Below are 27434 nucleotides of genomic sequence, written 5' to 3'. Positions count from 1 at the left end.
TGTTAATTTACATAAATTATGAATTAAAGACTATGTTGAATAATTAAGAGTGTTATCCAGTTCAGAAAAATTAGGGCTGTAACATAATCACGGACTTTTAAGTGCCAAATATGACATAAACCTACAGTATAGTGTTACCCTCTGGGAGCAGTTTTGAAATTGACCATGTATTAATGTAATGGACAGAGGGTATCAAACCTGAATTTCGTACTATGGCAATTAGTAGAAAGCTGAAGGACTTCATCGCTTTATTTGCTTACAAAATTAAAGTTCCCTTAAATGAAGCAATAAACGGTTGCAAGCCTAATTAGGCATAATAATGTGAAAACATTACTTTTAGTGGATTTAAATATACTTTGGCAATAGGGACTTCAATAAATTCTGTCTTAGTGAAGCACAATGAACACACACCAGGTTAAATGCACACTGAATTTCTCAAAGGCCCCAAGAGATAAGTGGTGGCCCTTAAACTGTCCCTTCCTTTATAAGCAACTATGCACGCATTTCAGAAACAAATTGTATCACATAAATGCTGAACTACAACCCCACTTAAGATTATTTAGCCCACAATTCTGCAGAACAATTTACGCTAGCAATATTCTCATTTAGTTTCGGAAATAAATTCAAGTTCAAGTTAAGTTTTCAGTAGGTTCAAGATTATGTGCCTCTTTTACTACTTGTGAAGTAAGTAGTTTTAACTAACAACATTATACCCTTTAGCACTAACCTTTGACACAATCAAAGTAGTGGCAATTCAAGAAAAAAAATCTTTTTAACAAGTTTAAAATAATGTGCCTCTCTCTTTATCTATAAAACAAATGATTTAACTAGCAACTTTTATATTCTTTAAAACTGAAACTTAGGCACATTTAAATAGAAACAAATTTGCATTTCTTCATAAACAGGATACTCGGTCTTTAGCACTTTTAGGATAGGACCCTGCTTGGTATCATGAAGAGGACAGTTTCAAAGTTCAAACACAAATTTTTCAACGCTTGATTTATTATTGCAGAAGCACACACAAGCGCAATGGTTCATACTGGCATACATATCTGTTTTCCAAATTAGGTGAAGCAGTGGTGCAATAGCGGTGGCAAGCTCGTGGTGGCTATCAGGTCTCCTCCTGGCAGTTTCAAGCTCTATGTAATTCCTTTTGGCAAAGTACTCATCATCTTTAGAGCCTTTCCAAATTTGAGAGCACCATTTTACAACCAGAACCACATCCGAGGCCATTCCATCATAGATTTGGTTTCAGAATGCCTCACTTGGCACCTGCGGTGTTGACTATGTGACTGCTGGCCACTGACTGCCTAACGTGCTCTCTCTCTTGCTGCCCAGATTGACTGCCACTTTCACCTTTTCTTGTGTGCCAAGCCCCTTCCATAGTGGAGGGGGCTCCCTATGTCTTTTCTATTTCACAATACAAGATCCCTAATTATGAACCAGTTTTCTACATACAGTTTTGGTTTTACAAACAGCCATATTTTTATCAAATTTCATTATTTAAATGCACCATTAAATATTTACAAAGTATACATCACAAATTTCCACTTTTCTCCAACAATTCAAAGATCTTAACTCATACAGAATAAACACATCATAATAAAATTACACCGTACCAATTACTCACAATCGATAATGATGTTACAGGGCAACAAAAATATAAAGTCAAATCCTGGAAGCATAATGGCTCAATTAGCAAAAGTTAATTTGTGTGTGACCAATATTTAATTACAAATACCTTTTAAGTTAATTAATTTCATGGAAAAAAAAACAGATTACTGGAAAGAATGACATGAGGACTTTCTAATGACTGGTGTCAATTCTCTTAGAACTACTGATCCATTCCCAGTGATATTCATATAGCAAGTTGTTGTAATGACTTTGATTAGTAATTTCTCTTAATTAACAAGGTTGCCAATGAAATTAAGTTAGTTAGTACATCCTGAAACAAATTACGAAAATGCTACATAAATAAAAAACCAATCAGTTTGAGTATATATTTAGCATGTATCCTACTTATAAAGCTGAAAGACAAGGAAAAAAATGTTGATAAAGGGAGTAGAACAATAGCACTTGGAATAGTTTCAACTTGCTATGCTTCAAGGTACATACAGAAGCATGAAGGATGTTAGATTTTCCCATGTTTGATATGTTAGTGGAATAGGACAAAGTAGATTATAAACACAGTGTACCCTCCAACATACACTGTACTCTGGCTTGCAGTGAATGTTGTTGTAAGCCGAGAGTGAGTAAAAAAACTGAATGCCACAAGGTGAACAGGAAAAGAGAAAAGAAGCCTTGTGAAATTACGAAAGTGATTTATGTGAAATAAAAACAAACAACTTCCAAATTAAAGGTAGTTTGTTAAAAAGTGCTCATCTGTGAAAGCAAAATCTGCTGTTGGGTAACATATGAGTTCTGCATTACTCAGTCTCGTGTACTGCAACATGATTATATCCTCCTAGGAATGCTGTCCACAAATGTGTCAAGATTTTGCTGCTCAAGCCTGTCACTCTTTGATTGTTTCACTCCAGAGATCATTCAATGTGTGAGCAGGTTTCTTGTGCTGATCCCCTATAATTTTCAACTGGTCTCATACATGCTCAGCCATGTTCATAACATCAGACACCACAGGCCATTCCATTCGGTTGACTCTTTCCTCCTGGAGGTTGGTGTTTATGAGGTAAATTCAATGTACGTGTACATTATTGTCTTGAAAAATGGACCCATAATCAAATTGTTGACTGTAGGACTAGACAGTAAGTTGGAAGATTCTGCCTAAGTACTCTACAACCCTCAAATTACCATTGGTAGTGAAGAGAGGCTTTTGACGAATGTAAGTGATACTGGCCCAAAATGCGAGTGACACACATCACTGCTAAACTTGTGGGACTGTGTGCCGGAGACATGCATTGGTGTCTGGCTATCTCCACATTCTCCTGTGATCAGGCATCAGAAAAATCCTACACTCGTCAGTGAAGAAAGTATGATCCCATTACTCCAAATTTAATTCCAGGTGTTCACTCGCTTGCCTTCTTTCCATACCACACTGCTGGAGAATGTGTACTACTGTTTTTAATCTTAATGGATTTGTATAGGTTAAATTGACCACATGGACATATTTTTTTACTACCACGGTCAACTTGGCCCTTGTAGTTGCATCCAGACAGACAGCTCAGCCATAATTTTTAGGTAGTGCTTATTAGATGTGCCAAATGTAATAACTTGCTGTGGTCAGAAGAGTACTGAGAAATAGACTGGAAAACTGTATAAGTCATAATTGCAGTGCAAAACATTTTTTGAGCAGTTTTTATCACAAGATGCCTTTACAGCATTGCAGAATATCTCGGATGTAAGAGAAAGATTACAATTGAAGCAGTTCTATTATTTGAAAGCAATTGAACATGCTGTGTGCAGAAAATACTTTCAGAAAATAAATCTGCATCTATGTACACTAGGAAATGAAGCTTTGTTATATTACTAGACCACAAAATTTGTTCAAACGATTGAGAAATTTGTGTTACAAACTCATTAATAAGAATTTTAAGGAAAGTAATAAAAAACAGAGTGGAAACTAATTTTAGGACCCGAGAAGAACAATGCAGTTTCACATCTGGTAGATCATGTCTAGATTATGTTTTTGAAAAAACATAAAGAAAAATCAAAATTGTGGGATTAATTTTCATAGATTTCAAAATGGCATATTATAACCATTCCAAGGAAATTGGTTTGAAAAGTGTTATGTATGGCAGACATAGGATCTCTTAAAATAACACAAGAAATGTGTAAAGATAATTTATGCCAAATTAAAACTGGTAATATACTTTTACAAAAGTTTAGAGCAAGCAGGGGTCTGTTATAAGACAGTCACGTCACCAGCGCCATTCAAAATGTGTATTGATATTAGTCTTGGGAAATGGGCTTGTAAATGTAAGAGAATGGGGTTAGAGATTGAAGATTGAATATATCTGCACCATTTACTATTAGCTGATGAAAAAGTTATCACAGTGCAAGATGGGGGGATTCAAATTATATATGCTAGCAATGGAATATAAAAACTGAAGTTTGCAGATTAATTATCAAAAAGCAGAATATCTTACTATTGAACTGCACATGAGGGTGAGATCAAAAAGTCAACAAAGGGGGAAATACAAATTTGGAAATTAATAAAGGAATTTTTAGTGGTGGCAGCAAGGTCATTTTGATTTTCAGTTCAATCTTATGGAACAGTAGAATGATGGATAGAAGAAAAAGACACCTATTATAGTCAATATTAGAACGTACAGTCCTGTATGGAGCAGAAATCTGGATAAGACATATAAACAAGCTGAAAGTATTAGAGATGGATTTCTAGATCAGCAAGAATACAAAGGAAAGGCAACCTAAGGAACACTGAAGTGACAAGGATAATGGAAATGGAAGGAGGAATATGTGATGTTGATGGATTGAAGAAAATTACAGTGATACAGACATGTAAGAAAAACAGTGGGAACAAAATTACCAAAACTGGTACTGGGGGAGAAAGGACATTGAGGGAAGAAGAAGAAGATGATGATGATGACAACGACGACTTGGCTCCAAAATCTGCAGATGACAAGATGATGGTTTGGCAGAAGATGCAAGATCAACGTACTGCAGAGAGATGTTTGTATCGAAGAAAGTCTCAATAAATACATAATCTACATATGTGACCTGACAAAAAAAACGTGAAGTGGCCAGTAGACATGATCAGATGTCAATGTAATTTTCTGCACATACACTGTATCAGCAGCAATCCTCTGTGACAAGCAGAGTGGCCACCAGAGTGCATTAGTATTGCTTATGTTTAGTGCTGTTACTTGGCTTGATGGGTTGTATGAGGGATGCGAACAGTGTCAGATGTTGAGTGAGCACTGTGAAGGGCACTGAGATACCACATACTAGAGATGAGAAATGACCTCTGTATACTCACTTTAAACTCACCAGTGACCCCTGTGATGTCGTCTCGAATCTCAACATCTCAATGTACCTGCAGACTCGTCTCGTGAGTTTTTGCCAAAGCCCACTTGTCACCATGTTGCTGGGTACAAGTGGACTTGAAAGGGGAGCGAGCACACAAATTCACAAGTATGACAACAGACTTGCAGCATTCGTGCTACATATGCAAGCATTTTGATAGAAATTTCTATCATTAAACTCTAAATTACTATTCATTTATTTTACACAGTCTTGATTTCAGCTTTATAGCCATCACAAGTCAAAATGTCACAAAATGGCTGACATGCCTAATTGACAGAAGCCAATTATTTTCCAATATAACAACTGATTGGTTAGCAGTGAATATTATTCTGCTTATACATACATTTACACTGAGGTGATAACTCATCTGCTACTGCAAATGTCTTGTTTCCTAATCTAGTTCCCTCAGCATCACCTTATTTCATTTGACTACATTCCATTATCCTTGTTTTGCTTCTGTTAATGTTCATCCTATATCCTCCTTTCAAGTAGCTGTCCATTCCATTCAACTGCTCTTCCACGTCCTTTGCTGTCTCAGAGAGAATTATACTACAGATTTTTGTTTGGTTTCCTTTACTGCTTGCTCAGTATAGAGACTGAATAACATCAGGGATAGGCTACAACCCCGTCTCTTATCCCTTCTCAACCACGGCTTCCTTTTCATGCCCCTTGATTCTTATATCCACTGTCTGGTTTCTGTACAAGTTGTAAATTGTTTTTTGCTCCCTGTTTTTACCCCTACTATCTTCAGAATTTCAAAGAGAGTGTTCCATTCAGCATTGTCAAAAGCTTTCTCTAAGTTTAAAAATGCCATAAACATATGTTTGCCTTTCCTTAACTTATCTTCTAAGACAAATCACAGTGTCAGTATTGCCTCGCAAGTTCCTACATTTCTCTGGAATCCAAACTGATCTTCCCCAAGGTCAGCTTCTATCAGTTTCTTCATTCTTATGTGAAGAATTTGTGTTAATATTTTGCAACCATGACTTTTAAACTGATAGTTCATTAATTTTCACTTCTGTCAGCAACTGCTCTTTTTCGGATTGAAATTACTACATTCTTCTTGAAGTCTGAGGGCATTTTGCTTGTCTCATAAATGTTGCACATCAGATGGAAGAGTTTTGTCTTGGCTGGTTCTCACAAGGCTATCTGCAGTTCTTACAGAATGTCTTCTGCTCCCAGGATCTTGTTTCAACTTAGGTCTCTCAGTGCTCTATCACATTCTTCTCACAGAATCTCATGTTCATCTATGTCCTCTTCCATTTCTATAAAATTGCATTCAAGTTCATCTCTCTTGTATAGACTCTCTATATACTCCTTCTACCTTTCAGCTTTCCCTTCTTTGCTTAGGGCTGGTTTTCAATCTGAACTCTTGATATTCATAAAGCTGCTTCCCTTTTCTGCTAAGGCCTTTTTAATTTTCCTGTATGCAGTATCTATCTTTCCCCTAGTGAACTATGCCTCTAAATCCTTACATTTTTCCTCTAGCCATTCCTGCTTAGCCATTTTGCTCTTTCTGTCAGTCTCATTTTTTGGGTCTTTATATTCCATTTTGCCTGCTTCATTTGTTGCATTCTTATATTTTCTCCTTTCATCAGTTAAATTAAGTATCTCCTGTGTTACCCAAGGATTTCAATTAGGCCTTGTCTTGTTTATCTATTTGATCCTCTCCTGCCATCATTATTTCATCTGTTAAAACTGTTCATTCATCTTATATTGCATTCCTTTCCCCTGTGCTAGTCATCCAGTGCCTAACGCTCCCTCTGAAACTCTCAGCAATGTCTGCTTCTTTCAACTTATCCAGGTCTCATCTTCTTAATTTCCTATCTTTTTGCAATTTCTTTAGCTTTAACCTTCAGTTCATAACCAATAAATTGTGGTCAGTGTCCACATCTGCCTCTGGAAATGTCTTACAGTTTAAAATTTTATGTAATCAGTTTGAAACCTTATGGTGCCTCCAGGTACTATCCCTTCTTTCATGACTCTTACAAAAAGTGTTATTGATGATTAAATTATGCTCTGTGCAAAATACTACCAGGTGGCTTCGTCTTTCATTCTTTTCCTGCAATGCATGTTCATCTACTACTTTTCCTTCTCTTTCTTTTCCCGCTATTGAATTCCAGTCCTCCATCACAATTATATTTTCATCTCCCTTAACTATCTGAATAATTTCTTTCAGCTCATCATACATTCCTTTAGTCTCTTCATCAACTGCAGAGCTAGTTGGCTTATAAACGTCTGCTACTGTGGTGTGTCTATCTTGGCTATGATAATGCATTCACTGTGCTGTTCGTAGTAGCTTATCCACATTCCTATATTCTTATTCATTATTAAAACCATTCTTGCATTACCCTTATTTGACTTCGTATTTATAACCCTGTGTTTGCATGATTAGAAGTCCTGTTCCTTCTGCCACCAGACTTCACTAATTCCCACTTCAATCCGTAACCATATACACCACTGAATATTTCATTCTGGAGGAGAATATACAGTTTCATTACTTTTTCTAATTGTGTGTTTTCTGTTCCAGTATTTTCACAATTTCATATTTTGGATGCTGTTGTATGCTGGTTGTCCTTCTGTAACCCTTCAGACATCCATTTCAAAAATGTGGTCTCCTTCTCGATTACAGTTAACTTACAGATGCAAGCAAGTATATGCAGTATGATTTACACTTTGTCCCAAATACATATTTTTCAAGGAGGCAGTAGGCATAACTTCCTTTCTTTAAAGGATAACATCAGATAATCTGGATTTTTAAAAAAACTTGAACTTTTTCTAAAAATGTAAATATCACCTATAAAGAACTGTACAGAAAATGAAGAGAACTTTGTACTGAATCTCAGTCCATTCGTACTCTCCCTCAACAGTAAAATAACAAAACTCAGTATGGTCTATTACTGGGAGTGCACAGACAACTTCATTTTTATTTCTTGTTTATTTGAATAAGTTTGCAGACAGTCACACTGCGACTAGGAGCTGCCATCATTTGTTGAGTTTGAATCAATCACCACCTATTGGGAACAGAGATTACGTATCTCCCCAAGTCTGAAACAGCATTAGCAAATTATGTGGCTTTGGCAGAACATTCCACGAAGAATCCAGTGATATGGTATCCTTCCTTGATCATTGTCCAGCTGCACTTGGCCTTACAGAGATATAGGTTGTCCCAAAACTTTAGTGTTGAAATTTTACTGATGATAGGTGATCCTAAATAGAGTATTTTGAGATAAGAACCAGTGGTCTGAAATGAATGTTTTGTGCAGTGCAAGGTCTTGAATTAGCAATGCATGTGAGACGTGTATTTGTACAATGCATATGTTTCATAACAAACACCACTTGCCATATTGATGTTGCTGCTGCTCTCTTTACAAAAGATACAAAATCACATGTGATGGAAGAAATTTCTTGCTGAGTGTGGTTACTTGCAAGAAAGTGGGCCATTCAAGCAACAGGGAGCTGACCAAAGTCCTTGACAAAGAATTGTTCACATTGTGGAATTTGAGGTGGTGTTGTTGGATCATGTGGGAGAAGATTTATCTATAAGAGCACAAAATGAATACTTTGATGAATACACTTTTGGAGAGTTCTGGCAGAGCTGCAATTACACCATTATCACAAACAATGTGTGCAATCTACGGGGTGAAATGATTTTGAACCGTAAGTTCATTTCTGTCACTGGGTTACTCTGCACAAAACTGCATTACCAAGCTTCCTATAGTTTGTGTTGTACCCACTGAACAGTTGGTGTGAGCTCATGTTGTTGCAATAAGCTGTTAGTTGTTTGTCAACAAAAAACTAAATATTCATTCACAGCTTTTAACTTCTGTTATGTTCACCAAAGGTAGGTGCCCATCATAAAGGTATCACGAAGTGAACCCCCATGCCGCAGATATCCATAGCTAAATGAAAGTGGCCTTCCTGTACACTAGCTACAGTCTCTTTACAGAGCAATATTTCTATAACAAAATCAGTTGAAAGTTCTGCAAGTAAGATAACCTAACACTATAACTATTTAATCTAATAGAAGTTCAATATGGATCGAGCTTAAGTTAAGTCTCTCAATAGGCAAACACCTTCACTACCCTTTGAATAATGTTATACACTTAGTGTAAACAGCCCACAATGACTACACTGGTTGGCACTGTAGGGAAATGTAAAACTGAAGAACAGCTGGAGCTGGGTGATTAATGCTGGAACTGACCAGTAACTGCTGTGGAACTGACTAAGTATCAGCATGCGGTCACCTAAATCATGCTCTCAGCTTATGAATGTTATCCAGTGACTATTTGGTGGATTCATCAAATAAGAAGCTTCCTGGCAGATTAAAACTGTGTGCCCAACCGAGACTCAAACTCTGGACCTTTGCCTTTCGCGGGCAAGTGCTCTACCATCTGAGCTACCCAAGCACGACTCACACCCTGTCCTCACAGCTTCTGTAAAGTTTGGAAGGTGGGAGGTGAGGTACTGGCAGAAGTGAAGCTGTGAGGATGGGGCGTGAGTCGTGCTTGGGTAGCTAAGATGGTCAAGCACTTGCCCGCGAAAGGCAAAGGTCCAGAGTTTGAGTCTCGGTTCGGCACACAGTTTTAATCTACCAGGAAGTTTCATATCAGTGCACACTCTGCTGCAGAGTGAAAATCTCATTCTGGATTCATCAAATAGTTCCTGGTTTCACCACTCTTTTTGGTAGCAGTTGTAAATCTTGGTGGATGAATGGCCTATCTGAATGTCTTGAGCAGGATCGCATTTTCTGGTCTGCGCACCGTCTAGGAGGTGACTGTACTATGTCACCAAGCTGAGACTGCCTTTAATGTGTCGCCCCAGATTCTACCACTGTGTGCCATGGTTGATGGAGACACACATCTCTCCTCAGCCACCATTTCTCCCTGTGGTTGGAAGGTGGGGGGGGGGGGGGGAGGGAAGCCAATGAAGTTGGCTTTATTAGCTGCATGCTTCCTCACTTGCCTCACTTGTTCTCATTATCAGCCAGCCGTGGTCATCTGCTCTCTTGTTTTAATTCCTTATACCCGTTTCTTACACCTCTCTCTGTTTTTCCTGCCCTATTTTGTTCACTGTAGTGTTTGTTGCCCTTCTGTCATTCTTGTGGTTTTTTCCTGTCTCCCAGTTTTGTGCTGTGAGTGTCATTTTTTTATTTTTTTATTATTATTATTCTTTCTCTTGTGGAATTATTTTAATAGGGGGAAGGGACTGATGACCTAGCAGTTTGGTCCCTTCCCCCATCTTTAAACCAACCAAGCAACTTGCCAATGTGTGAATGTCATGGGTGCACACATGTTGCTCCATCTGGCATTTGCACATGACACCATGGAAGACCACAGTTAGAACCACAGTGGGGGAGTTTTTGGTTAAAAGTTGGCCAAGTCCAGGTTCAATGGCTCATCTGTAGGATGATGTGGAACATTCATATCCATCTGATTACTGCTGGTTGGCTGCAGCTGGACCTCACTGCTGGGACCAAAGTCAGAGACTGCTGCTGGCTGCATCGCTATGTGACTTGAACAGCCACATATATTGCTCTGCAAATCCACAGGCTTCTGGATGTAATGTGCAGTTTTAAAGTGTGAAATGCCATTCCTTTCACAAAGAAGTTTGAATTCGTGAGAAGAAAATTGAGAATTGTTGTCAGTAACTATTGTTTTTGGCAGTTCTTCATTGGAGAAGATCCTTGGCAAAACCTATTTGTTTTCACAAAGGTAATTGATGACATTTGGATCGCAAAAGGAAATATTAAAAATGCATTGATGACAATGAACCAGTAGGTTCCAAAAAATGGTCCAGCAAAGTTGATGTGCAAATGTGACCAAGATTGTGATTCCTGTGTATTTTTGACATAATTGGCATTTGGCCAGCATCACTTCTATGTCTTTATCTAAATTTTTCTAGTAGCAATGTTTTCTGGCAGTGGCTTTGGTACTCACTATGTCTCAGCGGCATTGATCTAGCGCTGGAAGTACTTTGGCTTGAAGTACCCTGGGAATAACTGCTCACGTCTTTCCTGATGTTGAATGTAACAGAATGGCAAGAACTAATTTCTGGTTGCTGAATTAACTTCTTATCTCTAGACTACTCCATCTGAATGTAGTGTTTAATCTTAGATAAAACTGGTTCCTTTGGCACATGCTTTGAAGTTAAATTACAGTTCAGTGAGAAATTTTCCACAGTGTCATCATTGAAGAAAAACATCTATCTGCTGAAGACTCAAAATATTTATTGTACCCTGTTGGCAGTCGTGAAAACAAATCTGGGTTCATATGTTTTGCTGTGGAACTGAAAATTTTTTCATAGTCATAATCGGACAAGAGCAGCATCAAGTGTCGCAATTGTTGAGCTGTCCTGGAAGGATCAGTATTATTTGGTCCAAAGACAGCCACCAAAGGCTTGTGTTTCACAAGCAGGATGAATCTATGGCCATAAATATGTTCACAAACTTTCTTAACAGCAAAAATAATGGCAAGTGCTTCTTTGTCAATTTAACTGTTGTCCCTCTGAGCAACTGTCAATGTTTTTATGTGAGTGCTATTGACCATTCAAAAACCTGTTGTCAGATTAGATTAGATTAGATTAGATTAGATTTACTTTCATTCCAATTGATCCATAGTGAGGAGGTACTCCAGGATGTAGAACATGTCAGAAAAACAACAATACATGGCAAATATTTACAACTAAAACAAATAAGTTAATGTACCATTTCACAGGTTCCAAATGGAATGATCGTTATTTTTTAATGAATATTATATGAAAGAGTCATTTTACAAGTACTAATGCACTGAATTTAAAATAAAAAAGTTTTTTTATTTATTTATGAGGTAATAAATGTGTAATACAACTACTATAATACTTTTTTACAATGAACACACCCTCTCCCTTAACCGAGCGAGGTGGCGCAGTGGTTAGCACACTGGACTCACATTCGGGAGGACGACGGTTCAATCCCGTCTCTGGCCATCCTGATTTAGGTTTTCCGTGATTTCCCTAAATCGTTTCAGGCAAATGCCGGGATGGTTCCTTTGAAAGGGCACGGCCGATTTCCTTCCCAATCGTTCCCTAACCCGAGCTTGCTCTCCGTCTCTAATGACCTCATTGTCGACGAGACGTTAAACACTAACCACCACCACCACCACCACCACCCTCTCGCTTAAAACCCACATCCTTTCATCTTTCCCTCTCCTTCCCTCTTTCCTGAGAAGCAACCTTGGGTTGCGAAAGCTTGAAATTTGTGTGTGTGTTTGTTGTATCTATCAACATACCAATGCTTTCATTTGGTAAGTTACAGCATTTTTGATATATATGGCAAGTTATTGAAAATGTGTGTTCCTGCATAATGCACACCTTTTTGTACAAGACTAAGTGACTTTAAATCCTTGTGAAGATTATTCTTATTTCTAGTATTGATTCCATGAATTGAGCTGTTGGTTTGAAAAAGTGATACGTTTTAATGACAACTTTCATTAAGGAATAAATATATTGGGAAGCAGTAGTTAGTATCCCTAGTTCCCTAAACAGGCTTCTGCAGGATGTTCTTGAGTTCACACTACATATAACTTTTACTGCACGTTTTTGTGCCCGGAAAACTTTAGCTTGGCTTGATGAATTACCCCAAAAAATAATCCCATATGACATTATGGAATGAAAGTAAGCATAGTATGCCAGCTTTTTCATTTTTATATCCTCTATGTCTGACACAATTCGCATTGCAAATAGAGATTTGTTAAGACGCTTCAGCAGTTCTGTGGTGTGCTCCTCCCAGTTGAATTTATTATCAAGCTGTAATCCCAAGAACTTAACACTGTCCACTTCTTCTATCTGTTTGTCACCGTATGTTAGGCATATACTCGTGGGACACCCCTTGCAAGTTCTGAACTGCATGTAGTGTGTTTTTTCAAAGTTTAGTGACAAAGAATTGGCTAGGAACCAGTATTTATGTCCACAAATATTTTTTTTAGCTGATCTTTCTAAGACTACACTTGATTTGCTATTTATTGCAATGTTTGTATTATCGACAAGAAAACGAACTTGGCATTTGTTAATGTTACTGTTGAAAGGTCATTTATATACACTAGAAAAAGTAAGGGCCCCAAAACGGAACGTTGTGGGACCCCACATGTAATTAGTTCCCAGTTGGATGATGCCTGATAGCATGATACATGTCTCTTTCCTAATAACACCCTTTGTTTCCTGCCAGAGATATAAGATTTGAACCATCTTGCAGCATTTCCTGTTACACTATAATATTCTAATTTATTGAAAAGGATATTGTGATTTACACAGTCAAATGCCTTTGACAGATCACAAAATATACCAGTTGCCTGCAATTTTTTGTCTAATGAATTAAGCACAATTTCGCTGTAAGTGTAGATAGCCTTCTCAATATCAGAACCCTTTAGAAATCCAAACTGTGACTTTGACAGTATGTTTTCTGAGATAAGATGGTTATAAAGCCGATTGCACATTACTTTTTCAAAATTTTTTGAGAATGCTGGCAACAGTGAAATTGGACGGAAATTTGATGCTATTTCTTTATCTACCTTCTTAAACAGTGGCTTAACTTCAGCATATTTCAACCATTCAGGAAATATTCCACTGATAAATGACTGGTTACACAGATAGCTTAATATGTTACTTAGATCAGAGTCACATTCCTTAATTAACTTTGTTGATATTTCATCATACCCACTAGATGTTTTTGATTTTAAGGATTTTATGATGGAAATTATTTCTGCTGGGGTAGTGAGGGTCAAATTCATATTATGGAAGTTACTTGAAATGTATGGTCTGAAGTATTCCATAGCAGCATCTACCAAGCCTGACAATCCCATCTTTTCAGTAACAGTTATAAAATGTTCTGCAACACTATACACATCTGTCACCAATGTATCATTTACTCTTAATGCTATTTGTTCCTATTTATGTCTGGTTCTACCAGTCTCCTCCTTCACTATATCCCATATTGTCTTTATTTTGTTATCTGATATGACTGTCTTTTCCTTGTAATATATTTGCTTTGATGTCCGTATTTTGTTCATATTTTGCAGTATTTCTTGTAATGTGCTATAGCATCAACATCGGAACTGTTTCGGATTGACAGATACAGATTTCTTTTTGTTTTGCAAGATACCCCTATTCCTTCAGTAATCCATGGCTTCTTTGTACACTTTGCTCTAACCTTGGTAAGTTTTGGGGGAAAACAGTGTTTGAATAAGGTAAGCACTTTATTAGCAAAAGTATTATATTTTTCATTCATGCCATGAGCGCTGTAAACATCAGTCCAGTGAATGTCTCTGAGGAGTGTCCTAAAATAATCAATTTTTGGCTTATTGATTACCCTCTTGAGCTCAGATTTAACAGATATTATATCCTGTTCAGTATAAACATTTAACAGAAGTAACTGCATGTCATGGTCTGAGAGGCCATTGACTATTGGTTTTTTAATATAATTTTGTTCATTGGACTTTTCTATAAAGATATTATCAATGGCTGTTTGTGAGCAATTGGCTACCCTAGTGGGGAACTTTACTGTGTGAATTAAGTTGAATGATAGTGTTACTAACTCAAATAAGTTCTTATTGGGAGAGTCTTTAAGGAAATCTACATTGAAATCACCAGCAACCACTATTTATTTGTTTTTGGTTGTTAAATGGGCCAGTACAGCTTCAAGGTGGTTTATGAACAGATTAAAGTTACCTGCAGGTGCTCGATATACACTTAATATTATGAAGGATTTTTTGTGAAATTCTACTTCTGTTGCACAAGCTTCCATATGCTGTTCTAGGCATGAATGTCTATGTTCTTAAATTTATGACAGTTCCTGATGAATGTGGCAACTCCTCCTTTCTCCATTTCTGATCTACTAAAGTGAGATGCTAACCTAAACCCTGTAACACTTAAAAGTTCTATACCAGTGGCCATATGAGGTTCAGAGAGGCAGATTATGTCAGCTGGGTTTGAAGACTCTAATTCATCTATGCAGATAGTTAATTCATTTATTTTATTTCTCAGTCCTCGAATATTTTGATGCAATAAAGATAGCTGACATTTCACATTGACTGAGTTAAAAGTGGGTAGAGTTAAAATATCTGCCAACTGTTGAAAATTCTTAACCAATAGCTGTTTATGCTGATGTAATAAGCTAGAATAATGTTTTTTGGTTCCTTTCTCAAACTAAAGGTTTGTCTCAGATCTAACCTCTCTTAAAATTTGGTTTCTTTCTGTCCTCCCTACCTTAAAAAAGGGTATTTTCTGAACCCTATAACCACTGGTATTTTACCACTCATGACTTTACCACTCATGACTTTAACTTTGCTGCTATTTTCCCAGCCATTTTACCTTTCCCCTTCCTGTTGAGGTGAAGGCCATGCCTAGTATAATCCCACCTATTGAGAGAATCAACAGGAACCACACCAATGTGTGACCCTGCACCCAACACAAGCAGCCGTTCCAGCTCCAAATTAACTCTCTTGACAGAAGAGTTCAAATGAGATCGGTCATGGTGCCCAAGAACAGATACAAACTCAACACTAGTATGCTCCGATGCTAATGCAATCTTTGCCAGGTCATACTCTATACTGTATCCAGGATCTCTGTCAATACTGTTACCTGCCCCACCCACTATAACCACAGTGTCTTCCTTAGTGAAATCTTTGCAAAGTAATCCTAAATCCGCTGTCACCTGCTCCAGACCAGCACTAGGTTTAAAAAAATTGGTGACCTGGTATTCTGATCCTAGTTCATCGTGCAAAAGTTGACCAACACCTCTTCCATGGGAACTACCTAACAACACCACTTTCTTTCTCTTTACTGATTTCCCTACATTCTTACTTTTCAATTTGCTGCTGAAAGTTTGTTGTGCCCTGTCTACACCTTCAACTGCTTGAGGCTCACCAGCTTGTAACTGAAGCAACTATTTTCCACATTCACCATGAAGCTGTCAGACAAAATTCTAGGCCTGTTCCTCCTGTTGCCTGTAGCCAGTTCTCACCTCTCTTTTCCCTTCTCCCTCCTTAACCTGTCAAGATCTCCCCTGGCCTTGTCTAACTCAGCCTGAAGGGTGGCAATTTTCCCCTCCTGTTCTAGTATCTTTCTATCTCTACTACAAATACTACAAAACCACTGATAAGTCTCATTTACTTCCCCTATTCCCATGCCACTACAGTCACCCACATGGACAAAACTACAGCACCCATCACACCAAAGCCCCGACCTAACAATCCTATGGCAAGTCAAGCACTTTTCACTGATGATAAATGTACTAGTTTATTAAGAATAAGTCAGTTAAATTACAGATAAACACGAAAATATGGTTCCACAAATTTGGCCTACACGCAACTGTGTGTAAACAAAAGCAACAGTGCAAAGTTTCTGAAACAACAACTTAAACTTTTCACTACTTTCCGGAAATGCTAGTTAAATAATGAAGAGGTACACTAAGTTAAATTGCTGGAGAGAGCAAAGAACAACTAAACGAAATTCTATAGATTTGCTACGGCAAAACATGAACAGAAAATACGACTGTACGATCTTTTCGTGTTTTCTGCTATATTACATAAAGAAAAATGAAAACTTTAATGGTACACTTAAAAGGCACACTAACACACCTATTTAACATGTAATCAGTGCTAAACTATATGTTTTATAATCTGAAATAACTTATCTTTACGAGAACACCAAGAGTCGCGCTAGTCGCCTCCTTGTGTTCCATTGTATCAACAGACCATTCATGTGATAATATGGTGCTGATACCATATTCTGACACATCAGCTGCAATTGTCAACATTTTATGTTGGTCATGTGCCATTAGACATTTGGCATCTAACAAATTTTGTTTTAATTTGTTGAATGTACATTAGCGTTCATTATTTGAATTCCATTTTGTGCTTTTGTATAATAATTTGTGAAGCGGTTGTCTTACAGATGTACCATGTAGGATAAACTTGCTATAGTAATTTATTTGTCTTAATACAATGTGTAATCACTTGGTAGTCTTTTGGAGTTGGAAGGTTTTTAATTGTTTCAATTTGTTGTGACATTGGTCTGATGCCATTTTCAGACAGGGTGTGTCCTAAATATTGTACTTTGCTCTGGAAGAATATGCACTCATTTTTATTATGTTTAAGATTTACCACAAGCAGAATCTTGAAAAAAGCCTCAAAATTATGTAACAGTTCATCTGAAGTTCTTCCTGAGACAGTGATGTCATCCAGTTGGTTTGTAGTGATCTTTATTGTTGTAAATAACCATGGAACAATCCTGTAGCACTGACAATCCCAAATGGTAGCCTCTTGTATTGGTATTGACTGGATGGAGTATTTATGACTGTCAGCCTTTGTCTGTCTCTTGTCTTGGTATTGACTGGATGGAGTATTTATGACTGTCAGCCTTTGTCTGTCAGCATACAAAGTTATTTGTTATGGGCCTACTTGACATCAAGTTTCGTAGAGGTAGACACTGCCACAACCAGTTAATTTAGCCATCAGTCCTTCTGGCTTCATAATTGGATAAGAATCTTCAGATGACCTTACTAGACAGTAAATTACAGCATCATCTGCGAACAACCTAAGAGAACTGCTCGGATTGTCACCCAGATCATTTATATAGATCAGGAACAGCAGAGGTCCCAGGACACTTCCCTGGGGAACACCTGATATCAGGTGTTCCCCAGGGAAGCTTCCTGGGACCTCTGCTGTTCCTGATCTATATAAATGACCTGGGTGACAATCTGAGCAGTTCTCTTAGGTTGTTCGCAGATGATGCTGTAATTTACTGTCTAGTAAGGTCATCCGAAGACCAGTATCAGTTGCAAAGCGATTTAGAAAAGATTGCTGTATGGTGTGACAGGTGGCAGTTGACGCTAAATAACGAAAAGTGTGAGGTGATCCACATGATTTCCAAAATAAATCTGTTGGAATTCGATTACTCGATAAATAGTACAATTCTCAAGGCTGTCAATTCAACTAAGTACCTGGGTGTTAAAATTTCGAACAACTTCAGTTGGAAAGACCACATAGATAATATTGTGGGGAAAGCGAGCCAAAGGTTGCGTTTCATTGGCAGGACACTTAGAAGATGCAACAAGTCCACTAAAGAGACAGCTTACACTACACTCGTTCATCCTCTGTTAGAATATCGCTGCACGGTGTGGGATCCTTACCAGGTGGGATTGACGGAGGACATTGAAAGGGTGCAAAAAAGGGCAGCTCATTTTGTATTATCACGTAATAGGGGAGAGAGTGTGGCAGATATGATATGCGAGTTGGGATGGAAGTCATTAAAGCAAAGACGTTTTCAGTCACCAACTTTCTCTTCCTAATGCTAAAATGTTTTGTTGAGCCCAACCTACATAGGTAGGAATGATCATCAAAATAAAATAAGAGCTCAAACAGAAAGGTTTAGGTGTTCGTTTTTCCCGCGCGCTGTTTGGGAGTGGAGTGGTAGAGAGATAGTATGATTGTGTTTTGATGAACCCTCTGCCAAGCACTTAAATGTGAATTGCAGAGTAGTCATGTAGATGTAGATGTAGAATGACAGATTGTGCATTTACTGTTGCTTTTAAATCTCCACAAATCCATAATGTGCCATTGGGTTTCTTTTCAACCACGACTGGCATTGCCTACTGACTATGGGTTATGGATTCTATAATACCATTGCGGTGGAGGCAGTCAAGTTCCAGTTTGACTTTATCCTTTAAAGCAAAGTGAATTTTGTGTGCTTTGCAAAATTTTGGTACAGCATTCAGCTTTAGTGTGATGTTTTCCTTGTAGCTGTGAATGCTACTTATTGCTTCAGAAAAAATACTATCATATTTTTGCAACAGCATTTGCAACTTTTCAGTTGGTATATCAAAATGAATTTGATTCACTCCTTCATTAATAGTGAAGCCCAGTGTATTGAAGAGGTGAAGTCTCAGCAAATTTGTTGCTTTCTGGGAATCAACAATCATGAATCTCGCGTGTTTTGAAAATGACTTGTAAATTACTTATCTGTCATAAACTGACCTTTAACCGGTGTCTTTTGGTTACTGCAGCTAAAAAGTGAACTTTGAAGTGCATTTAATTTCAATGATTCTGATTGCTTCTTTTTCTGTAGATTAATTATCAAAATTGTCACTTGTGTGTCAGTTTGAAATTGGAGGGTCTTTTACAAAAATAGCTCTTGTGCATAGGCAGTAATTTTTCAGCAGAGAGCAAAAAACCTTCTAGCAAGACGTAGTTTTCAGATAGTTAAATTGTCTTAGATTATACTCTAACTACACTATCAAAAGTATATTTTAACCTATGAATAGATTTATTTGTGATTGTCTATGACCAATATATACTGAAGTAAACGTGACTATGGAAGGACTTGGGCTGTTTTTGTAATAAAACTATGGAAAAAAGTTATTTTTTGAATAAGAAAAGAAGAATAGCTTTATTTGTGTTAAGTTTTAGTGTTACAACATAACTGAATTATTTAATAGAATTTTTTGTGATGATTTTCAATGTTACATTGTAACTGAACAATGCTAAAAGATGGAAATTTTCTTCCCAACTTTTTTTTTTTCCAGTGTTTAGTTTGAGGGAGAAGTTCGGGTTGGTTACACCAAACAACACCCATTTTGCAGTAGTTCATTTATTCACCTAAACACATGCAAGGCTCACAAAGAACTGAACATGACGGAACAGCCTAAAGACAATGCTCAGAGTCCAAAGACGAACACATATCGATGCTGGTGTTGACCTCATCGGCGCCATATAGCCTCCCCCCCCCCCCCCCCCCGCCCTCCTGCAGTACGGAGTACTCTTGAGAGGCCGGGGGGAGGGGTGACTAAGGTGTCGGCAGGGGTGGTCCGCGGGAGCCAGACCACAGTCAGCTCGACAGCATTGTTGGGGAGCTGTGTGGGTAGATGTCGTGAAGGAAGGTTCGGCCACCAAACCTGAAAGTCGTTTAAGCGAGCCGGGCGTCATACTGGGCGTGCTGGTCTTGCAGCAACAGGTAGGCCAGCAGTTTGCGGGTCGAAAGGAGCGACGACGATGATGTCTCCGGAGGGCGTGGTGAACACACGAAGCACGTCCAGGTCGACGTCAGGTGGGAGGGGAACACATTTCACCAGGTGGCAGGGAATGTCGGAGGTTGTGTCATGAGCACTGGATGAAGGGAAACATCACGAACAGTGTATTATCACGCAGTATTATTGAGATGTCGTGGATTATGTCTGGGGGGGACAGTCACAAACACCTCAAGCGAGGGCACGTTCAAGATGGTGGGGCATGAGAAACCTCAACAGGGCGAGGCAGGCAACAGTGGAGAGGTCGAAGGGGCCGGCGGTGAGGGCGTGATCGTAGGTAAGTTCGACATGGGGAGCATGTAGTCACTTGACGGAGTGCGTGAGACCGGAATAGAGGGCGAGATCGGAGGAGAGCTCGATGATTGGAGCTGGAAGTCACTCGACGGAGTGTGTGAGACCGGCGTAGAGGGCATGATCGGAGCATCGTGAGCCACGAAAGTGAGTGGTGTGGTCGTGGCCTGAAGGGGGGTAGAAGAAGGCTCGACATGAGCAGGCTTAAGTCTGTTGAGAGAGACTGTGACAGCTGAATCTTTCATCTGGATGTCATAGGTGTTGGCTGAGCGCCAGAGAACTCGGTACGAGGCCGGTATACGGAGGTTGGGGGGGGTGGGTGAGGGGGGGCCACGGACAGTGTCATCTTGGAGCATGACGTGCTCGCAGCTGTCCAGAGATTTCAGGACATGAATCTTAGGGCGGGAATGGCTGGTGGGTGGAGGGATATGGAGGTTGATGAAGTGGCATCTGACACGGTCCACGAAGGAAGGTAAGTCAGGCTGAGGGAGAGAAATGGAAGGGCTCACAAGTTCGCCAGGGGGAACTATGTTCTGGCCGTATACCAACTCGGCTATTGTGCCTTTGAGGTCTTCCTTATAGACTGCACGAATGCCAAGTAGCACAAGGGGAAGGGCCTCTGTCCATAGAAGTTGTGGCATTGAAGAGCCGCCTTGAAAGTGCGGTGCCAGCACTCGACTAGCCTATTACTTTGCGGGTGGCATGCTGTGGTAGGGATGCACCAGATGCCGCAAATGTTACATATCTCGTTGAACAGGGCCGACTCAAATTGTCTGCCCTGGTCAGTCGTGATGATAGCTGGACATCCGAAACATGATACCCATGACTCGACGAAAGCTCGAGCAACAGTTTCTGCCGTAATATTGGGGAGGGGGACAGCCTTGACCCAGTGAGTTGTTCGGTCGATAGACGAGAGAACATAACGAAATCCGTTACAGGGGGAGAGGGGGCCTACAATGTCAATATCAATATGCTGGAAACGCCCAGGAGGGATCGAAAAAGCTTGAATGGGGGGTGAAGTGTGCTTGTGTACTTTGCAGCGTTGTCGCGCAATGCAGGAGTGTGCCCATTGCTGGCAGCCCTTGTTGTCATTTCTCCACACAAAGCGCTCCGCTACAAGGTGGGCAGACACACAAACACCAGGGTGGGCTAAATTCTGCAATGCGTTGAAGACAGCTCGACGGAGCGTGGTTGGGATGAGGGGGCGTAACGTGCCCGTACTGTCGTCGCACTAGATCTCACCAGAAATGCCAGAGAACGTGGTGCGGACGAAGTGTAGTGAAGAAGTAGAGTCTGAAATCAGGTTTTGTGTTTCCTTGTCGGCGGGTTGGAGGTTAGGCACTTCAGAAAGGCCTAACAGCAAATGGACGGTGTCGACTTGTGAAAGGAAATCAGCAACTATATTGTCAGCACCCTTTATGTGTCTGACATCGGTGGTGAACTGAGATATGAAGTCCATGTATCTGAAGCGGCGAGGAGGCGGGTTTGTAATGGCCACAGCCAGGGGTTTGTGGTCCGTTAAAACATAGAAAGGGCGTCCCTCAATGTCAGTCTTAAAATGCTTGATCGCTTCGTAGACTGCGAGCAACTCCCTGTCAAACGCGGAATATTTCTGTTGTGCATTGGTGAGCTTGCGCGAGAAGAACTGCAGAGGCGAAGTTTGGCCATCGATTATCTGGCTAAGAACAGCGCCGATGGCAGTATCGCTTGCATCTGTGGTGATGAAAAGCTGCGCATTGGGATGAGGATGTGCGATGGTGCAGGCCTCAGCAAGAAGATTTTTGAGGGCAGTGAAAGAGTCAGTCATAGCATGGGTCCATGGAATGAATCGAGATCCAGAAGTGTTGGTACCTGCCAAGGCGTCTGTCAGTGGAGCCTGAATCTCCTCAGCCTGAGGTAGATGTCGGCAGTAATAATTAACCGTCACCAGAAAGCGCCGGAGCTCTTTGAATGACGAAGCTCTGGGTAGGTTTAGTATTGTTTTTACTTTCTCAGGGGGCAGTGAAATGCTGTCGACAGAGACCCAAAAACCAAGAAAAGTGACAGCGGGTTGATGTAGCTGCAATTTGTCCTGGTTGGTCTCGATGCCTGCTGCCGCGAGAGTGTTCATAACAGTTTGCACATGTCGAATCTTGTCCTCGACGGAGGAGCTGAACACAAGAATGTCATCAAGATATGCAAAGCAGAATTTTAGGTCGAATAGCACTTCGTTGATGAAGCATTGCCAGGTCTGGGTTGCGTTTTTCAGATTGAAGGGCATGAATCTAAACTGAAATAACCCAATCGGGGTGGTGATTGCTGTCTTCTCGATGTTTTCAGGTGCCATGGGGATCTGGTGGTAGGCCTGTTTCCAATCAATGACAGAGAACGTGGTCGCACCTGCGAGGGAACTGGTAAAGTCGGTAATGTTGGGTATGGGGTAGGTGTCCATAATTGTTCGTGCGTTTAGTCGACGGTAGTCTCCGCACATGCGCCACGACCCGTCTTTCTTGGGTGTCATATGTATGGGCGTAGACCACCTACTGACAGAGGGTTCAATGACACCGGAGCTTAGTAGTTCAGAAATCTGATTTTTAAGGTCAGACAGGTGCTCGGGACAAAGTCGATGTGGTTTACTGGAGATCGAAGAACCTGGCGTGAGGCGAAGCTTGTGAACTGTGGCGTTGGTGACGACGGAAATGTTGCCGGCGGCACAGGAGGCTGTTTGTTTACAATGTGTGGCAGGCGGGGCAGGCGAGGTGTGGTCCTGGTGTTCGGAGCCACTCGGCAGATCCTACGGGAGCCGAGGTGGCGAAGTGTCCCAGGAGTCAACGTGACAAGATGGCCACCGGCCCGAAGCAGTAGCACTGTGGTCGGGTGAGCTCGGTAGAGGTGCTGTCCGTGAGGGCTGGGGTAGGAGCCGGGAGCCGTCAGTTCAGGAACACGTGACGCTTGTCGTGCATGTGCACTTGTGTCCGACCGAGTGTCAAATGCTGCAGTGTTAGGAGGGTGTGGCCCTGCGGAACTGTCAGTACACGTTATGGCAGTCTTGATAGCACAGTTGCGAGGGGCTTTTTTTTTTTGGTCATCAGTCTACTGACTGGTTTGATGCGGCCCGCCACGAATTCCTTTCCTGTGCTAACCTTTTCATCTAAGAGTAGCACTTGCAACCTACGTCCTCAATTATTTGCTTGACATATTCCAATCTCTGTCTTCCTCTACAGTTTTTGCCCTCTACAGCACTCTCTAGTACCATGGAAGTCATTCCCTCATGTCGTAGCAGATGTCCTATCATCCTGTCCCTTCTCCTTATCAATGTTTTCCACATATTCCTTTCCTCTCCGATTCTGCGTAGAACCTCCTCATTCCTTACCTTATCAGTCCACCTAATTTTCAACATTCGTCTACAGCACCACACCTCAAATGCTTCGATTCTCTTCTGTTCCGGTTTTCCCACAGTCCATGTTTCACTACCATACAATGCTGTACTCCAGACGTACATCCTCAGAAATTTCTTCCTCAAATTAAGGCCGGTATTTGATATTAGTAGACTTCTCTTGGCCAGAAATGCCTTTTTTGTCATAGCGAGTCTGCTTTTGATGTCCTCCTTGCTCCGTCCGTCATTGGTTATTTTACTGCCTAGGTAGCAGAATTCCTTAACTTCATTGACTTCATGACCATCAATCCTGATGTTAAGTTTCTCGCTGTTCTCATTTCTACTACTTCTCATTACCTTCGTCTTTCTCCGATTTACTCTCAAACCATACTGTGTACTCATTAGACTGTTCATTCCATTCAGCAGATCATTTAATTCTTCTTCACTTTCACTCAGGATAGCAATGTCATCAGCAAATCGTATCATTGATATCCTTTCACCTTGTATTTTAATTCCACTCCTGAACCTTTCCTTTATTTCCATCATTGCTTCCTCGATGTACAGATTGAAGAGTAGGGGCGAAAGGCTACAGCCTTTTCTTACACCCTTCTTGATCGTCCACTCTTATTATTCCCTCTTGGTTGTTGTACATATTGTATATGACCCGTCTCTCCCTATAGCTTACCCCTACTTTTTTCAGAATCTCGAACAGCTTGCACCATTTTATATTGTCGAACGCTTTTTCCAGGTCAACAAATCCTATGAAAGTGTCTTGATTTTTCTTTAGCCTTGCTTTCATTATTAGCCGTAACGTCAGAATTGCCTCTCTCGTCCCTTTACTTTTCCTAAAGCCAAACTGATCGTCACCTAGCGCATTCTCAATTTTCTTTTCCATTCTTCTGTATATTATTCTTGTAAGCAGCTTTGATGCATGAGCTGTTAAGCTGATTGTGCGATAATTCTCGCACTTGTCAGCTCTTGCCGTCTTCGGAATTGTGTGGATGATGCTTTTCCGAAAGTCAGATGGTATATCGCCAGACTCATATATTCTACACACCAACGTGAATAGTCATTTTGTTGCCACTTCCCCAAATGATTTTAGAAATTCTGATGGAATGTTATCTATCCCTTCTGCCTTATTTGACCATAAGTCCTCCAAAGCTCGTTTAAATTCCGATTCTAATACTGGATCCCCTATCTCTTCTAAATCGACTCCTGTTTCTTCCTCTATCACATCAGACAAATCTTCACCCTCATAGAGGCTTTCAATGTATTCTTTCCACCTATCTGCTCTCTCCTCTGCATTTAACAGTGGAATTCCCGTTGCACTCTTAATGTTACCACCGTTGCTTGTAATGCCACCAAAGGTTGTTTTGACTTTCCTGTATGCTGAGTCTGTCCTTCCGACAATCATATCTTTTTCGATGTCTTCACATTTTTCCTGCAGCCATTTTATCTTAGCTTCCCTGCACTTCCTATTTATTTCATTCCTCAGCGACTTGTACTTCTGTATTCCTGATTTTCCTGGAACATGTTTGTACTTCCTCCTTTCATCAATCAACTGAAGTATTTCTTCTGTTACCCATGGTTTCTTCGCAGCTACCTTCTTTGTACCTATGTTGTCCTTCCCAACTTCTGTGATGGCCCTTTTTTGAGATGTCCATTCCTCTTCAACTGTACTGCCTACTGCGCTATTCCTTATTGCTGTATCTATAGCGTTAGAGAACTTCAAACGTATCTCGTCATTCCTTAGTACTTCCGTATCCCACTTCTTTGCGTATTGATTCTTCCTGACTAATGTCTTGAACTTCAGCCTACTCTTCATCACTACTATATTGTGATCTGAGTCTATTATCTGCTCCTCGGTACGCCTTACAATCCAGTATCTGATTTCGGAATCTCTGTCTGACCATGATGTAATCTAATTGAAATCTTCCCGTATCTCCCGGCCTTTTCCAAGTATACCTCCTCCTCTTGTGATTCTTGAACAGGGTATTCGCTATTACTAGCTGAAACTTGTTACAGAACTCAATTAGTCTTTCTCCTCTTTCATTCCTTGTCCCAAGCCCATAATCTCCTGTAACCTTTTCTTCTACTCCTTCCCCTACAACTGCATTCCAGTCGCCCATGACTATTAGATTTTCGTCCCCCTTTACATACTGCATTACCCTTTCAGTATCCTCATACACTTTCTCTATCTGTTCATCTTCAGCCTGCGACGTCGGCATGTATACCTGAACTATCGTTGTCGGTGTTGGTCTGCTGTCGATTCTGATTAGAACAACCCGGTCACTGAACTGTTCACAGTACACACCCTCTGCCCTACCTTCCTATTCATAACGAATCCTACACCTGTTATACCATTTTCTGCTGCTGTTGATATTACCCGATACTCATCTGACCAGAAATCCTTGTCTTCCTTCCACTTCACTTCACTGACCCCTACTATATCTAGATTGAGCCTTTGCAATTCCCTTTTCAGATTTTCTAGTTTCCCTACCATGTTCAAGCTTCTGACATTCCACGCCACGACTCGTAGAATGTTCTCCTTTCATAGATTATTCAATCTTTTTCTCATGGTAACCTCCCCCTTGGCAGTCTCCTCCTGGAGATCCGAATGGGGGACTATTCCGGAATCTTTTGCGAGGGGTAGTGGGAGGCAAAAACACGGAGGCTCGATTGCTGGGATTGCAAGCAGATTCTGTGCTTTTACTGGCCTTGCTTTGTCCTTGCTGCCGGCCAGAGTGGCCGTGCGGTTCTAGGCGCTACAGTCTGGAACCGAGCAACCACTACGGTCGTAGGTTCAAATCCTGCCTTGGGCATGGATGTGTGTGATGTCCTTAGGTTAGTTAGGTTTAATTAGTTCTAAAAGTTCTAGGCGACTGATGACCTCAGAAGTTAAGTCGCATAGTGCTCACAAGGGAACCTCCCCATCGCACCCCCCCAGATTTAGTTATAAGTTGGCACAGTGGATAGATCTTGAAAAACTGAACACAAATCAATCGAGAAAACAGGAAGAAGTTGTGTGGAACTATGAAAAAAATAAGCAAAATATACAAACTGAGTAGCCCATGTACAAGATACTGCAACATCAAGGCTAACGTCAGCTCAGGAGCGCCGTGGTCCCGTGGTTAGCGTGAGCAGCTGCGGAACGAGAGGTCCTTGGTTCAAGTCCTCCCTCGAGTGAAAAGTTTACTTTTTTTATTTTCGCAAAGTTATGATCTGTCCGTTCGTTCATTAACATCTCTGTTCACTGTAATAAGTTTAGTGTCTGTGTTTTGCGACCGCACCGCAAAACTGTGCGATTAGTAGACAAAAGGACGTGCCTCTCCAATGGTAACCGAATACATTTGATCGCAAGGTCATAGGTCAACCGATTCCTCCACAGGAAAACACGTCTGATGTATTCTATTCGACACTGGTGACGGCATGTGCGTCACATGACATGAATATGTTGTCGACCCACCTACCTTGTACACTTGGCGAATGGGTAAAAAGATTCTTCTGCCTTGCCCGATTTAGGTTTTCTTGTGGATGTGATAACCACTCCCAAAAAAAGTGATCGCATCGGACAGACAGATAATAATTGTCTGAAAATAAAAAATTAAACTTTTCACTTGAGGAAAGACTTGAACCAAGGACCTCTGGATCGCCAGCTACTCACGCTAACCACGGGACCACGGCGCTCCTGTGCTGACATTAGCCTTGATGTTGCCTGTCCTGTGCATG

This window comes from Schistocerca piceifrons, chromosome X (assembly GCF_021461385.2).
Source record: "Schistocerca piceifrons isolate TAMUIC-IGC-003096 chromosome X, iqSchPice1.1, whole genome shotgun sequence".
NCBI classification, from domain to species: domain Eukaryota; kingdom Metazoa; phylum Arthropoda; class Insecta; order Orthoptera; family Acrididae; genus Schistocerca; species Schistocerca piceifrons.
The sequence above is the reverse complement of the archived record's forward strand: the minus strand, read 5'-3'. Positions refer to the sequence as shown.